This window comes from Hemiscyllium ocellatum, chromosome 5 (genome assembly GCF_020745735.1).
Source record: "Hemiscyllium ocellatum isolate sHemOce1 chromosome 5, sHemOce1.pat.X.cur, whole genome shotgun sequence".
Lineage (NCBI taxonomy): Eukaryota > Metazoa > Chordata > Chondrichthyes > Orectolobiformes > Hemiscylliidae > Hemiscyllium > Hemiscyllium ocellatum.
This window is the reverse complement of record NC_083405.1, coordinates 66,739,669-66,752,982: the sequence shown is the minus strand read 5'-3', so window position 1 is coordinate 66,752,982 and position 13,314 is coordinate 66,739,669.

The window sequence follows — 13,314 nt, the reverse complement described above, 5'->3', positions numbered from 1 at the left end:
TAAAATTTAACTGGCTTCCTATACCACAGTGCCATGGTCAGTCTGATCATCTACTGTACAGATCTCACTTTCAATGACCCAGATTGAGAGCATCTCAAATCAGTTTGGTAATTGTGAAGTCTGAGGCTCGTTCACTACTGTCCAAGCAGTACTTTTACCTGTTTCATGCATAGCCACATCCTCCTGTTCTTCACTACTGATGAGATCAGGAAACACTGTTCCAATGACCATCTTTGAAAGAAAGTTTAGTTGGCATTAGCCTGTATGATTCTTTGTTGATGATCCCATACAATATTCACGATAGGGAACAGCATTGGTTCCATGGTCTACTAGCAACATAAAATTGTCTAACTTTGGTGAAGACACCAGTTGTGTAGAAGCGTGTTCCTTTCTCATCTTTCTCCTCTGATTAGTGATGAAAGGAAAGATATCATTAAGCATGTCAATTTTGCTTTCCAATTCTTTAATTATCAGCCTGGTAAGGTTATTTAGATTAGGTTTCTTACAGTATGGAAACAGGCCCTTCGGCCCAACAAATCCACACCAACCTTCTGAAGAGGCAATTTAGCATTACCAATTCACCTAACCTGCCCATCTTTGGATTGTGGAAGGAAACTCATGCAGACATGGGGAGAATGTGCAAACTCCACACAGATAGTCACCTGAGGTGGGATTGAACCCAGATCCCTGGCACTGCTAACCACTGAGCTACCATGCCACCCCAAAACAATGTCTAGTATATTATAGAGAATAGATTAGATTCCTCAGAGTATGGAAATAGGTCCTTTGGCCAACATGCCCACACCAACCCTCTGAAAAGTAACCTACCCAGACCCATTCCCCTACATTTACCTCTGACTAATGCACCCAACACTATGAGCAATTCATCTGTCCTGGACATCTTTTGGATTGTGGGAGGAAGCCAGAACACCCAGAGGAACCAGCGTAGTCGCAGGGAGAATGTACAAACTCTACACAGACAGTCACCTGAGGTGGGAATCGAGCCTAGGTTCCTGGCACAGTGAGGTAGCAGTACTAACCAATGAGCCACCACGCTGCCCCATAATTTAATGCTCCATTTTAAATATTCTTATATTTTTCTTCCTCTGTGACAAAAATGCAGCACAGAATGAAATATAGCCCCAACTTCATGACACACTACAAAAGCAGAAAGATCTGAATAACTCAATACGTTTGATTATATCTGTGGAGAGAGAAACAGAGACCATTAATGCTTTAAGTCCAAGATGACTCTTCAGAGCCCTTTCTACTTTTATTTCAGATCTCCAGTATCGACAGTCTTTTGCTTGTCTTTCATTATCCAGGCATTGCTATTATTCACAGAGAATAGCCATGACTTCCGACATCCATCACAAGTATGATAATTCGGAAATATCCTAAAATCTATTAATTGGCAGATTTCCAAATTAAATGAAGTCACAAGATAGGAAACTAACATCACTTACCTGGTACTTACCCTCCTGGCACCCTATCTCATACTCATCCTTTCTCTGTAGCTGTCGAAGTGGCTGCTTGTGATGATGCATCTTTGCATTTCCGAATAGGGCAGTTGAATGCTCCGAAAAAGAGAGGTGGTTTGCCTTCCACCAACATTCTTCTGTATGAGGAAGCTGTGCAAATGGAAGTATGGCTTCACATTTCTGATGGAGCACTGATTGGAATTGTCTATTAGAAATGCGGAATTGTTTCATTTAATGAAAGAGGAGTGGAGCAGCAATCTGCATGAAATTGTTACTCTTTGTAAAGTCCAGCATAATCATATTCTTCTTGCTGAATATAGTACTGGAGAAAGAATTGCTGTTAGTGAAATGGAGGCATTGACCACAATTGCCTTCAATTGTGGACTGGCATTTGGAAAGGTAATATCAGTGTTTTAAATTCTTCAATGTGATTGTAAGGATTTATACCTTTTCTTGCTTGGTGATGATGCAACTGAATAAAAAAAGGGGTGAGTTAATTCAATCCCTTGTCCCTCACTAGCACAACAGAGTTTTAATTTAAAAAGGGAGGTGATTTTGCCAATTTGATATTGCACTGTATGTAGCCCTCGCAGAAACAACTCAGTCAGGTTCCTGAAGTAACAAATAAAGAACTAGTTTGTTCTAAACTAAAGTTACCAAAGCAAACATGCAAGGAATGTTATCAAAATGTTTAAACTACACAAATAAATACAATTACACTTATTACAAACCAACACACATACAAACATCCACATGCACATGCTAGTTAATGCCCAAGTCTAGAAAGAAAAATACAAAACTCGATAGAGAGTATAGTTAAACGGTATTTTTAATAAGTTACAGTTAAATTTACAAAATATATTTATTTATGGATTGTCCCAAGCATTGGTTGTCAGCTGAATTTACTTTGCAGACAAACTGTTGGCACTGGAATATCTTCCTGGATCAATTATAACCTGTAGAAGTTGATTTTCTGGAGACACTGGTGCGGATTTCAAATTCTCCATTATAGAATTTACTTTTAGTGATGAGATCTTGCAATGGATTTTCAACTCAATCATTAATGAGCAAGGGCTCAGGGATGAGAGAGAGGGTGGAGGCTGATGCACTTGTGACAAGTTATCTTAGACTCCAACTCTCTGTCTACAAAATCCAATATTATGAATATACCTATAAATTGGATCATGTGATCTGTCTCTCTGAATCATAGTAAACTTAGCAAGCAGATAGTGTTCTTCACAAATGCAACATCCTTTCTTGTTGCAGCCAGTTTCCTTTGTTTTGCTAAATGTTCTTTCCATAATGTCCAAGATATAGGTATATGTCCAGTCAATTGCATTCTAAATTGTACATCTTCATTACGATGTTAAAATTTCCTTTTTGCCAACTACTATTTTTCTCAAAACAGATCCATAAAGTACCTGATTAAGTTAGAATGCTGCTCACACACATCAAAGTTAACAGTACAGGAGGACATCATTTTAAAAACGTCTGACTTACAAATGCTTGTATTTATGAATGGGATCCCATACAGGGCTGTAACTTTAAATATCCAGCATACGAATATTTCTTGTACTTTTAAATGGCTGCTTTATAGCATCCTGCATTGTTTTTTGACTTGCATATGAATCAACTTGCAAACAGACTCCAGAACAGAACCCTTTGAACTATTACTGAAGAGGAAGGCCTGGTATTCCATGGCATCTTTGGCAGCATGGGTATTCACTTAAATCTCTCCCTTATGGTCAGAGGTCTGGAGAAACCTAACTGATGAGCCAGATAGTGTAGTTAATTAAATAACACAAACTTGAAATTGTTTAACACCTTCAACATAGAAAACTACACCAAGGTGTTTCAAAGAACATTGTCAAACAAATTCCAGACCAAGCCCCATAAGAGGTAATTAGGGCAGATGACCAAAAACCTGATCAGAGCTACCATCAGAAATGTGCAAAGTTAAAAATCACACAACATCAGGTTACAGTCCAATAGGTTTAATTGGAAGCATTAGCTTTCGGAGTGCTGCTCCTTCATCAGGCAGCTGTAGAGTACACAATTGTTAATACACAGAATTAATAGCAAACGTTTACAGTGTGATGTAACTGAAATTGTGCATTGAAAAATACCTTGATTGTTTGTTAAGTCTCTCATCTGTTAGAATGACCATGTTAGTTTCACTTCTTTCATATGTAAATTACAAAACATTTTTTAAAAAGTTACATTCTCAGATTAACTTTAACAATTGGTGTCAGTCCAGATAATGTGTTGAAGGTGTTAGCCCCCTGTGTACTGTTGTTTGTGCCATAATGTTTAGACTGATTCTAATCTTTAAAAAAAAATCTAATAAATAAATAAATAATCTAATCTAACCTGTTGTTGTGTGATCTTTAACTTTGTACACCCCAGTCCAACACCGATATCTCCAAATCATCAGAAATGTGGAGCCATGCTTCCATTCTGATTGCTCTCTGATACAGAAGAATGTTGGTGGAAGGCAAACCACCCTCTTTTTCAGAGCTTTCACTGCCCTATTCTGAAATGTAAAGACGCATCATTAGAACCTGCCACTTTGACAGCTACTGAGAAAGGATAAGTATGAAGTTAGGGTGCTTTGAGCAGGATCTTAAAGATGATAAGAAAAGTAGAGAAAGTTAAGTGGTACTCTAGAACTTAGAGCCAAGGTAATTGAAGTCATGATTTGGAGATGCTGGTGTTGGATTGGGGTGTACAAAGTTAAAAATCACACAACACCAGGTTATAGTCCAACAGGCTTAATTGGAAGCACACTAGCTTTCGGAGCGACGCTCCTTCATCAGGTGATTGCGGAGGGCTCGATCGTAACACAGAATTTATAGCAAAAATTTGCAGTGTGATGTAACTGAAATTATACATTGAAAAATTGATTGTCTGTTAAGCCTTTCATCTGCTAGAATATAGTGATAGTTATCACTGTATTCTAACAAATGAAATGCTTAACAGACAATCAATTTTCCAATGTATAATTTCAGTTACATCACACTGCAAATTTTTGCTATAAATTCTGTGTTACGATCGAGCCCTCCGCAATCACTTGATGAAGGAGCGTCGCTCCGAAAGCTAGTGTGCTTCCAATTAAACCTGTTGGACTACAACCTGGTGTTGTGTGATTTTTAACAAGGTAATTGAAGGCATAGATGCCAATAGTGGAGGGATTAAAATTGGGATTCTTGAGGTTACAATTGGAAGAGTGTTGAAATGGAAGGGCAAGCTTATTTGAAAATAATATAATGATTTTAAAATCTAAAGCAAATATAAATCAGCGAGCACAGGAATGATGGGTAAATGGGAGTTGGTATGAGTCAGTACACACTAAGGTGAGTTTGGAACAATTTCAATATACACAGGGTAAAATGTGAGCTGTTGACCAGGAGTATGTTAGCATAACCTAGGGTCAAGATAGCATGAGGGTTTCAGGAGCAGAAACACTGTGGAATCTGTAGCAGTTTCAGGGCAATCCCCAATTTTAAAAGGAAAGACTGAAAGAAAATGGCCTATTGTGAAAAGGGAAGGGCTTATGCCCGAAACGTCGAATCTCCTGTTCCTTGGATGCTGCCTGACCTGCTGCACTTTTCCAGCAACACATTCTCAGCTCTGATCTACAGCATCTGCAGACCTCTCTCTCTCCTTTTGTGAAAAACTGGTCAACCTGGCATCTGTGCAGGCAGAATTTCCCAGCAGGCCTGCCAGATTAAGGACACACCTTCTTCTGGGGACAGAGATCCTCGGAGGTATGAGACAACTCAGCCAATAAAATGGCATCCGCCAGAGATTGTATCAAGGGACAGGCATAAAAATGGTAATGAATCCTGAAACTGTGAACAATGGAGCCGACCTAATTAATGGGATTACGATTTATTCTAATCTGTAATCAGTTTGGGAGACTCCCTGAAGTCATCAAAACTTCGGTTAAGTAAATTTGGGACAGTGTCGACCCTTCTATTTCCATGAACAATGAGATTAAACCGGCCCCAACAACCACCGGAGATGCTTTGTGAAATGGAGTTACCTGAGGGGCAGAGCCAGCAGCCCTTTGGAATCACAAGGGTAAAGGGGGCAGCAGGGCCAGATATCAAGGCTCTTTTCCTTTTCATTCTCCTCGCTCTGAGCTCACTGCGTCTCTGGACACCTACTCTTTGGGGCTGAAGACATCGACCCTGTCCGCGACCTCGGATGTTGGAAGTCTGCAACAACACCCAAGGCAGAGACGGAGCAACAAGTCCTTCTGAGACATTAAGAATCCTTTTCAGGCCTGGGGCACTCATCACTCATACTGTGGTGTAGTTGGTTAGGCATTGGGGAGGAGGGGGGTCAGTGGTGGTGGTTGTGTGATTCTTAAAGTATACATATCCTGTAAATTGTATAAGGTTAAAGATTAATGCTGTATTCGCTTCAGTTTTCTTATATTTTATATCATAGTACAGAGTATAAAGTTTCATTGAAGTATTGTATGGATTGGGCAAGTTGAACTTTTTCTGTAATAAAGTTCACTGGTAATTTTGAACTCATATTTGAATCCGTCTGTGCTCCTTCTGGGTATACCAGTTCTGGCTGAGTTCTCAGCAGAGCCCAGACTATAATTCCAGTGTCAAGGACCAAAGGGTGATCCAGGTGATTCGAACCGCCCACTCAAGGGGGAATTGCTGGCCAGGATAAGAAGTTTGATCTCTTTTTTTCTCTCTGTTGGGGGTACTGCTGGTGTGGGTAGGTACCAGGTGGCTGTTGTCGCACCAACAAGAGAGGGGATCGCCCAGCCATTGGTGACAGTCGTGATTACTGAGTGGAGATAAGTTCCAACTCGCTGGTCAGGCTATAAACAGTGAGTTCGGTTCAGCACTCTCTCTCCAGTGGAGTTGCCCTCGTGCGGCATTCTGGGTCCTTGAAGTTTCAGAGCCTGTTGGAGAGAGACTACCACAGTAATTGGCGAAACCCAGACACCGGCCTGAGTGCAGAGTAAAGGGAAGAAGCCCTTCCACAAGTCGAATCAGACATTATCACAGAAGTTGAATTAAGTAATCATAATAATTGTGCATTTGGAGCCATGTATGAAGTTCAGGTTGCAAACCCTCTGGTTCAGCATCAGATAGTTGCACTGTTCAGGCATGGAGGCGGTGGAGAGGTGGTGGAATCTCTGGTGAGGCCTGAAGATAAATATTTTTCCACTGTTCAGTTGGAAATAATTTCTGCTCAGCTGGCACTGATGTCGGGCAACCAGTCTGTTAACTTAGAAACTTTTAACAACACAGAGCACATTATAACCAAAGAATGCAGTTGCAGAGGCTGAGCCTGATAAAGTAATCAAAGGCATGTGACATGTTAACCCTGTCCACAGAAGCAGTGTATTATGATGCAGGGAGGTTTGCCTTGACGAGCAGGCAGCTAGGAATGCATTCACCATCATTTTTCCCAAAATATGCGCAAATTCCTGGGTTAATATAGTCCACTGGAGTGCAATGCACAAAATCCAAAAGGCTATAACATATTTCAAAGATAGTTTGAGAAAGTAATAGCTATGACTGCATCTGAAAAGTTTTCACCCGTCATGAGAAGGTGAGGGCAATTTAGAACTTTCTTTGGAGATCTTGAATGAAAGCCTATGGATTTTGAGATTAATGTGTTGAGAGATCAAGATGTAAGAACTGACATACAAATTAGGACCAGGAGTAGACCATTCGATCCCTCAAACCTGCTCTACCATTTAAGAAAATAATGGCTGATGATTTTGTGACCTCTGCTCCAGATTCCTGTCTATCGTTGATAGCCTTTCATTTCTTGTAGTCATGAATCTATTTACCTCTGCTCCAAAAATATTGTAACTCTGCCTTCACTGCTTTCAGATGGAAGAGCAATTCAAACATTAATGAGAGAAAAAGAATCCTCACACCTGTCTTCAATGGAAGATCCTTTATTTTGAAACTGTGACTCCCAGTTCTAGCCTCTCCAAAGAGAAACATCCTTACACCATCAATGTCAAACTCTCTTACATGTTTTAACAACATCACCTTTCAATCTTCAATACTCCAATTGATAAAAACCCAGCCTGTCTAACCTTTCCCTTAAGATGACCCAGCCATTTTAACCTGTAAGTGAATCCAGTTTTATAGGGAATGCGTGGGAAAGTGGAGTTGAGGTTAATCTTCCTGATGAAGGGTTTTTGCCCGAAAGGTCAATTTTCCTGCTCCTCGGATGCTGCCTGACCTGCTGTGCTTTTCCAGCACCACTCTAATCTAAACTTGAGGTTTATCAGATCACATTGGGTGTTGGAGCAGACTTGATGGGCTGACTGGCCTACTTCTGCTCCAATGTCCTGTGGTCTTATGATCATGGGTATCAACAAAGTGAACCTTCTCTGGATTGCTTCTAATGTATTTATATCATTGCTGAAATAAGGAGAACAAAACTGTATACTGCATGCAAATGTGGCCTCACTAATGCTGTGTACAACTGCATTTATACTGATAAATGAAAGTGAAATACATAGTTGCTGGAAATATGAGATAAACAAGAAATTTCTGGATAAACCTGGCAGTAACTGTGTAGAGAGAAAAATAGGGACTGCATCAAGCCTGATATAATTGGGATACCTTCTGGCGAAGGTGGGACCTTTATAGGAAGGACAGGTTGCAACTGAACTGAAGGGGCACAAATTACCTGGGTGGGAGATTTGCTCGTGTGATTCGGGAGGGTTTAAACTAGTTGGGCAGTGGGGTGGGAATCAGAACTACATGTCTGATAGGGGGTCAGTTGCAGACGAAACAGTGACAGGATATATTGAATCTATCAGGAAGGTTTCTCACGCGATGAAACAAAGGGATCAGTTAAAGTGTGTCTGCTTTAATGCAAGGAGTGTCCAAACTTGGAGCATGGATCAGTACTTGGGGCTACAATGTTGTGGCCATAACAGAGACGTGGGTTTCACAGGGGCAGGAATGGTTGCTTGATGTTCTAAGGTTTAGAATGTTTAAAAAGAACAGGGAGGGTGGAAAAAGAGGAAGGGGTGTAGCATTGCTAATCAGAGAGTGCATCACAGCTACAGAAATGAAGGTTGTTGAGGAAGGTTTGTCTACTGAGTCAGTATGGGTGGAAGTTAGGAACAGCAAGGGAATAGCCACCACATTGAGGGTTTTCTATAGACCACCTAATAGCAGTAGAGAGATTGAAGATCTCATAGGCGGGCAGATTCTGGAAAAATGCAAAAGTAGCAGGGTGTTTATTATGGGTGATTTCAAATTTCCCAATATCGACTGGAACCTCGCAAGTGCAGATGGTTTGGATGGAGCCATTTTTGTCTGGTGTGTTCAGGAGAGTTTCCTTACTCAGTATGTAGACAGGCCAACAAGGGGAGAGGCCATTTTGGATTTGGTGCTCTGCAACGACCCAGGACAGGTGTCAGATCTCACGGTGGGAGAGCACTTTTATCAAGTGATCACAACTGCCTCACATTTAGCATAGCCTTGGAGAGTGAAAGGAGCAGTTACCAAGGGAAGATATTTAAGTGGGGAAAAGGAAATTATGACACTATCAGACAGGAGTTGGGAAGTACAGACTGGGAGCAACTGTTCCACAGAAAGGGCACAACAGACATGTCCAGACTATTTAAGGAGCAGTTGTTGCAAGTGATGCACAAATTTGTTCCTCTGAGACAGGTAAGAAGGGATAAGATTAAGGAATCTTGGATGATGAGGACAGAGGAACTTCTCGTCAAACGGAAGAAGGCAGCTTACATAAAGTGGAGGAAGCAAGGAGCTAGCACAGCTTTCGCGGATTACAGGCTAGCTAGAAAGAAGCTCAGAATTGGACTGAGGAGAGCCAGGAGGGGGCATGACAATGGCTTGGCAATAAGAATTAGGGAGAACCCAAGGCATTTTACTCATATGTGAGGAACAAGAAAATGGTCAGGGAGATAGTAGGGCTGATCAGGGATAGTGGAAGGAACTTGTGCGTGGAGCCTGAGCAGATAGGGGAAGCCCTAAATGAGATTTTTGCTTCAGTTTTCACCAAGGAAAGGGAACTTGTTGTAAATGAAAACTTAGAGGAGCTGGGATACAGTGTTGACCAGATGAAGTTGATGTGCTAGAAATTTTGGAAAACATTAAGATTGATAAGCACCCAGGGCTAAATCAGACTTCTCCTAGGCTGCAACGGGAAGCGAGAAAGGAGGTTGCTAAGCCGCTGGCAAGTGTATTTGCCTCCTCACTCTCCACAGGAAGAAGCTGAAGATGAAGCTCTACAACTGGAAGGCTTTCTAGTCCTAACCAAACTCTGGAATTTTCCTTTTTAGCATTCCCATGGCTTCCTCACTTCTTAACTATGTCTTCATCTGTAACAAATTCTATCAACAGACACATCGACCTCGACCCTATATACCGGCCACTGCAGCGGACAGCAACTGACAACCGGACGCGGCAGATTCAAACCACTATAAATGCTGGAGGAATCAGCACAGAAGCGCTTCACAGGAGGCTCCCAAGCACTGAGGATGTCACCTAGAAAGGGGACGAAATGTTTGCAACAAAAACTCCCAGCTCAGCGAACAGAACCACAACAACGAGCACCCGAGCTGCAAATCTTCTCACAAACTTTGAACACAGTTAAGTTAAAGCAGGTCAGAAGTCTGGAATTGCACAGTCCTAGAATAACCTGAGCTGGAAAATATACTCTTGTAAGTATTAGCCACTTGATGGAATTACTAATCATTACAAAAGGAAAAAAAAAGGAAGAAAGCCATCAAGTATGGAGGCAAAAAGAGAGTAGTGGAAACAAAGAGAATTTGCAAATGGAAGTCAAGCAGATGCATGATTACAGAAAGAGAGGCATTTACTTGACTACAGTGAAAATCATGGGAAATCAAGTTTTGATGCATCCTCATTCATTTTAATATTGTATAGAGTATTTGAAAGTGGAGCGTTCTCATAGGAGTTTCGACTGTTAATGAAAATCACCCCTGTGACAGCTTAAACAACACAATTACAAGCGAAAATAACAAAAAAAAACAAAGAAGTACAGATGCCAGATACCTGAAACAAGAACAGAAATTGCTGGTGAAACTTAACAGGTCTGATAGCATCCATGGAGAGAAAACAGAGTTAACGTTTCGAGTCCAGTGACCCTACTTCAGGTGTCTCTGACATTTCTGTTCTTACTTGATGATTATTGTTCAAATGTACACAGCATTTCATTCTACCACGTTCTGAATAGGACTCCAGTTAAATCTTGGGTTAATTGTCATCACTGGAAATGTAATATCTATCATTCTCATGAATGAAATGAAATCACCCATAAAATGCTTTAGCTGTTTACATGTGGCATAATTCTATTGGTTTGAGAACAATGGATGGTAGGATAATACAGACAAACACAGAATTTATTGTGCACAATTTATTAAATCAAAATGGTCTTTTGAAAAGAAAACAAAATTGGAAGAAAGCCTGATGTATTAAAACAACATTTTGCTTTGATTTTCATGGAAACATGTAGTGCTGTCAACAATGGAAGGTGGATCAATTAAGGTCACCTATTGACAAGAATCTAATGTTGAAAGGAATAAAAGTAACAGTGACCCTGAAATCTAATCACATTTATCTTTGAATGCAGCGAGATGTCAGAGAGGAAATACATGGTCTGACCACAATGTTTCAAGCATCTGTGGATATGGACATTGTTAGAGCCCAGGAGAACGGCTAACATTTCACAGCTGTTCAAGCAGGGAAGAAGCATAAATCAGCTAACTTGTAATCAGTTAGATTAATGTTCGTAAAGACACCATGGGCTAAATCTTCCCAGAACTCGGCTAAGTGTCAGTTTGGCAAGTTTATGGAGTGTTTCTCACCGTGAACCTGAGTGAGATTTCTCACACTCTCCTCCAAAATTGCCTCATTACTAATCCTCTATTCCCCTATGGTGCACTACTCACTGTAGTCTGCCATTTGTAACAGGTGGAAATATTGGTCACATGGGACATCTAACAGGAAGAAGTGCTGCTTCAGAGAGCTATCAGACCTTTGAATGGCTGGCATCCATATGGACCTGGTAACCAAAGTCAGTCCCAGCATGCCAATGGAGCACAGACTGGTGGGTGGCAGAAGGATGTTTGGTGGGGAGGACACTTGCTGGCTGAGAGAATTTGGAATTCAGGTTTGAGAGACCAGAACAATCACCTTGGATGTAGGGTGGTTTGATATTGCCTCCAATGGGCCACATTCTATTGTGATTTACTTGCAGCAGGAGCATGGTGGATCAAGAGGCACAACAGTTGTTAGTCTTTATGTATCTGTGAGGGAGCCTATGATACAATCCTTCAGAAAATGATAAATATTCATAATTGCATGGCAACCAAGTAAAATCTTCCAGCAACTTATCACCCCTTTGAATAACAGTAGCTCTTTTGTTCAGTTTAATGCCACATTAGGTATGTAATGTTATGACAGTGAGATGAATTTCACCAGATGTTGGCTAAGTGTTAGTTTTGAGGTGTTCCATGGTAGGCTTCTGTGTGGGTTTTCTCATACTACTCCCCACAGCTTGCTTCATTAATAATGCATCACAGCGTTATGGTGCTTGCTCACACTATCGTGTGCTCACTAGCAGCAGCTATACTCATCACTGCAGAGACATTGCAAGATTCCTGGTGTTGGCATCATTGTTAAATGCAGTTGTGCAATAGATCAGGTGAGGCTGCATACATCTCCCACCAAGGTTAGTGGGCCATCACTCTCAATATTGCATGCTGCGTCTTCATTTGATTTTACCTCCTCTAACTCCACATGCCTTTAGTGTTGCCTCCCTACTTATTTGGGATAACTCACCACCTTTCTCTAAGCTGCACCAGTATTAATAGCTGTACCAGGCATTTTTATCTCACTCAATGTCTTCTTTAACATCATTGCTGAGATACTGACCCAGAATATTGCCAAGCTGGTTGATGGATACACAACATCCATCTCCTCACTCGCTTTGAGGAGAGGATCTTTACTTCAGCAGGACAGGATAGAGATATCTCATGAAATAATGCCAAAACTTCAATACTCTGGTCCCAGGTAAGGATCATTGTCCAGTGCTGCACTGCTGTCCTATTATCCATATAGCAAATAGTTTTTTTTAATATGCCTGAACTTGTGACACTATTTCACAAGTCATTCTGTCTTTTCTTTCCTGAAAGTGCCAACGGTATCTTCACAGTCTCTGTCCTGACAAAAAGTGGAAATCTGAGCCCAAAAATCAAAACTGTGCTCTGAGAACCACCCCAAAGGTTGAAGGAGTGCTATATTCTTGCAGATGCTGCCTTTCAGATGGGTACTATTTACTTTCTCAGCTGGACCTTCATGTTTCCATGGCATTATTCTAAGAAAAGCAAGAAGTGATCCGTGCCTTCCTCCAATATTTAGACCTCAAACACCATTACACAATCACGTTATCTGGTCATTATCTAAGTTGTTGTTTGTGGGAGTTTGCTCCAAGACAATTGGCTGTCCCATTCACAACAGGGACCACATTTCAGGAGTGTTTCATTGGTTGAAAAATGCGTTGAGACATCTGGCCATTGTGAAAGGTGCAATGCAAATACAAATCTCTCATTTCTTGTAAAGATTTAGAAGTAAAGAATCAATGAAAATGAGATATTTGATAAACATAACATACAGCTTACGTGATTAGATTCCACAAGGAAGTCCCATTGCTCTGGGAAGACATTTGTTTGGAAAGGCATGTACAATTGTCAAAAATATCCCCAACTGCTTCTAGGAGATCAGTATGTGTTGAAAGACAGGTAGAAGTATCATTGAAAAACATCTGTAATTAG